This window comes from Nannospalax galili, unplaced genomic scaffold (assembly GCF_000622305.1).
Source record: "Nannospalax galili isolate Female #2095 unplaced genomic scaffold, S.galili_v1.0 scaffold71, whole genome shotgun sequence".
Taxonomy (NCBI): Eukaryota; Metazoa; Chordata; class Mammalia; order Rodentia; family Spalacidae; genus Nannospalax; species Nannospalax galili.
The window spans coordinates 624,449-628,955 of NW_008330319.1; the positions used below are offsets into that span (position 1 = coordinate 624,449).

General features: G+C 38.7%; 1 protein-coding gene across 3 annotated transcripts in view; it reads left to right on the forward strand.

Moving 5' to 3' along the window:
- The window catches only part of Nfia (nuclear factor I A), a 377,440-nt gene that overhangs the window by 5,959 nt on the left and 366,974 nt on the right, over positions 1-4,507 (forward strand). The window lies entirely within an intron of this gene.

Here is a 4,507-nt window from a genome sequence, read left to right on the forward strand (position 1 = left end):
CTGTGCCCGCCCTGCCCGCGCCCCCGCCAACTCTTACTTTGTTTGGTGCCAGCCTGCAGGCAGCGCCCCGCGGATGCGGGGGCGGCACGGCCCAGCGGGCTGTGGGGACACGCCGGCCCGGGTCCCTCGGTCCTTGCTGCCGGTTCCCGGCCGCGGGTGAAAGTTTCGGGCCCCGGCGAGCAGCGGAGGCCGCGAGCCGGGCCGGGCCGGGCCGCTCCGGGCGGAGTTGGATTCCACCGCGAACCCGAGCGGCGGCCCGGGCCGGACCCGGCTCCCCCAGCCCTCGCTGCCTCTGCGCGACTCTGGCGGCTCGGGCGCCGCAGCAGAACCAGACAACTTTCCCTGCGAGCCCACTCGCAGCGTGGGGTTCCATGCCCGGCTGTCCCCCTGCCCGAGCCCTCCCAGCCCATCCCTCCGTAGTCTGCAGCACCCGTAAGCAAAAACAAAAACAAAAACAAACAAACAAAAAACCACCACCACCAACAAAAAACCCCTGCTATTTCACGGCTCCAGATCTGGTCCCGTTTGAATATATTATTTATTTTCTTTGACTAAAAGGCATGAAGTCAAAGTGATTTTGCGTTAATGTTTTTTTAAAGCACAAACCTTCAAACTGCTTTGATACATAGCAGTCTGACCATTAATCACCTACGTGAAGTTCTGTGCTTCAAATGCAAGGTTTATTCACCCCTTTAAACCTGCTACACTCCTGCCTTCACTTAGCAGCAGATAACGGTTTAACGGGAATACTTTGGAAGGCTCAAGTATTGGTAACTCTTCCTCTCCTCTCTGGACTCGGGATTTATTTCCATCTTGACATCTCACTGCAGTATCTAACAGTAACAACACCGGCTCTTTGGTCTCAGAAGACTCTTAAATGCATCTTTCCTGTCAAGATGGTCTGTTTGGGATTTAGGCCTAGCATTAATAATGGATAGCAGTTGTTTTAGTTATTATGAAAGTCCCCCCCGCCCCCCCCAAACCCAACTAACAAAGTTCCTATTTTAGTAACTTGTGGAAGAATGGAATGAAACTTTTCCAACCATTTCTGGCAGTCTTCACAATTGCATATGGATAAGATGCAAAGTGTAAGATAATTTGAATGAATTATAGTCTACAGTGAAAGTGCTGAGATTCGAAGGCTGAAATTCTAGCTGACAAAAGTTTGCCACACATGGAATTTGTGGATAATCCCAGGGTGCTGTGCTGCAGTAGAAGAGAAGGGACCCTTACAGGTACATTGGTGCCTTGTAAGTGAGCTCTGGAAAAAGGAACTTAGGTTCTTGGGGTTGTTCATTTTAGGAGAGTACCTGTATGTCCATGCAGGCCCCAGGCATAGTCAGGTATTTAAAAAAACTTGGCTTCCCTTGTGTTTTTATCACATTTGGAAAGTTTTTTCTTCCCTTTTCCCCCTCCTAAACACTTGGCAGCATTGATTGATGTATCCACTGGCCTTCTGAATCACCACTAAGAGAAACGCTTATTTAGTGTAGCAGTTTGTGAAGAAAATGTACAATAAATAGGAAATAAAGGCTCATTTATTTTATGGGAGGGTCTTTAAAAGTTGATTTACAATTTATTTAACTTTCTGGAATATTTATAACACTCTAGAACCAGTTTCAGAAAGAAAAACTGAGGTAGTTTATTGCTCATTTAAAATATAAAAAGATCCAGTAAGTACAGTGATAAAAATGCTCTAAACGAAAGAGTAAACTCCATTTGCCCGTGTGCACTGTGAAAGAACTTTACCAGGAGAATGCCAGGCATCTTCCTGTAATTGAGAAGGGGCATATCATGGCAACTCATGTACCTGGCTAAGTACTGATAGTTCAGCAGAAATTTAGGGATAAACCTTTTGGAAAAAGTAGTTTCTAGAAATATCACTATTCTGTGGTTCTTAAACTTGGCCTGCTTTCAAACAGATCCACATCTCAGAGGCTGATTCAAAGGACTACTGCTTTGGAAACAGGTTTTCAGGTTTATTTTTATTGGTGAGCTGTAACATTCTCACCAACTGTGTATGTAAAATATTACTTATTTTCTCTTGAATATTTTGAAATATTACATAATTTACTGTTTTGTTCAGCAGCATGACTTACAAGGACCTACTTTCTTTGTCTTTTGTTTTTGCAAATTATACTTTCCTGGACATTTCCTACAATCTTTTTTTTTTTTAAGTTTTGATGTTTTGGGCATATTTCTAACAAGTTGACAAGTATAATTAAAAAATAACAGTACTATTGTCACATGAGAAAAGTTTTACAAAATATTGTGCACTTTTATTGGCACATTCAAGAAACCTTTGGGGAATAATACATTGTAAATACTTTTGATGCAAAATTGAGGCCTTAGCTAGTCTTTGATGACTAGTTGACCTCGATTTCAGATTTTTATGGGGAGACCTATGGGCGTTGGATTGGCAGGTGAACACAGTGCTTCTGAACATGAGTTGACGCAGTTTGCAGTTTTGAAGAAGTATTTTGGGAACAACTTTGGACACAAAATACTATATTAGAATGTTTATTTAAAGTGTTTGTCATCATCAATAAAGCTTTAAAATCAGATAATGTCTTCCATAGATATGGCTTGCTTGGAGATGCTCTTTGCATTGTAAAAGGAGGCTGAGACTTTAAAATGAAAGCCTTCTTTTGGGGAAAGCTCTCTGTATAGTCTAAGGTCGACTTCAGGAATTCTTTCCATAATGCCGCAGAGTTTTGATCTCTAGCATATCCTGTATACATAGGGATGTCAGTCAACATGAAGGACTGCTTCGAACATAAAACTTTAGTATTTCAGAACATTTCAGGAATGAGCTCAGAATTTAGAAATGTTTAAATGCTCTGTGGTTTGGCATATACCTTAGCGGATAAACTGTGACTTACCCCCTGTGCTTTTCTTCTAAAGACTGGGAATAAGAAAGATCCTCAAATATCACATACTTTTTAAATGCTAATGGTTTATGGTAAAGAATAATATAATTCTTGTATCCCCCCCCCATTGGAAGAATGCACACATGTTAACCAAAGCTCAGTTTCTTTTTTGGATTTCTTTATTGAAAAAGCAGTTTTCAAATCTGAATTTGAAGCATAGAGCCTAAAATTTGTGCAGAAAAGAAAAAAATGCCAGTTATCAGTGATTAATTATGTATTATATACTTTTAAGAAGCTTTTATATATGATGTTTACATAATTGATTATAATTTGCAAAATTTTAATAGATTTGACTATTAAAATATTTTACCTTCAGTTTATATTTGAATGTTAAAAAATTTAATAATTTCTTTAGTAGTAATACTGTATAGGACATTACTGTTATTTGTGCCTGAAAAGTAAATATTTAGAATGTTATAATAAACTGAAATTTTGTATTTAACTACTTTTTTTTTTTAGAAGTCACCAAATATCCCTTTAGTTCTCTTATCTTCATTTATTTGAAAGTAAATAATTTATCTTTTGGGGGGAGGTGGTTGTGGTGGAAAGATGTTATATAAGATTAGTGTGTTTAGTTAATCAAAAGTTAGATGTAATCCAAAAGTGTTTGTGGAAGTTACTGTTTAATTTTTTCTTTATTTTTATATTTCCTAACCACACATTAGCAAAAGGATCATGTATTTTAAGTAAACCAGGAAGAAAAATATAAATGCTTTCAATTTAATTTTTTCTTCAAATTGTCTGAATTTTAAGAGACATCCATGAGGGTTTTCCTCAAGTCTCATAAACATCAAATATACCAGGTTGTCTGTTTGTCTATGAGAAAAAGATGAAATGCTATTTTAAAGATTGAGATGATGTGTTTTATAGAGAGGATTAGTACTGGAAGCGGTTCAGTCATAAGAGCACACTAAATGTGTTTAGATGCAACAGTGTTGTCAGTAAGGCAATCTGTTTACTACCAGCATGTCCGCTTTGCTTTGTCTGGCCCCCCCCACCCCTTTTTGTTCCTTTCCCATAGTGTCAGTAATGATTTCTTGGGCTTAGATCTTTTATTTTAGGTTAATGAATAACCAGATTTTCTCTTCTTTTGTCATATTTTCCTAACATTTTTGGCAAATTATGTGAAAGAGTAATTAAAATATTACTAAAATACATAAGAAACAGATGGGACTCTATATGGACTATTTTTAGAGGGAAAGCCTTTGTTTTCATTGATGGTAGAGATGACTTTTGCTCCTAGACTTCATACCCATTGACTGGCATCTAAGTGTTTAGGATCTGCCAGTCTGGTGGCTGGGCCCTGACTGTACTACTAGTGGTGAGGTCAAGGCCGAGATAAAATTAGACATGGCTTCCTTGAAATAGGGTTAGGAATATATGTTGCTATAAGCATTCAGATAAAGTTTACTTGCTATCAAAGGATTTTGGAACTAGGCCTCACAATAGAATGTATGAAAATGTTTTTAAGATTTCTAGAATTTTTCTCCTTTCAGATCATGAGAAATGATACTGAGAATGTGTGCCCCTTCCTCTTTTGCCCTTAGGGTCGGTCTCTCTCTCTCTCTCTCTCTCTC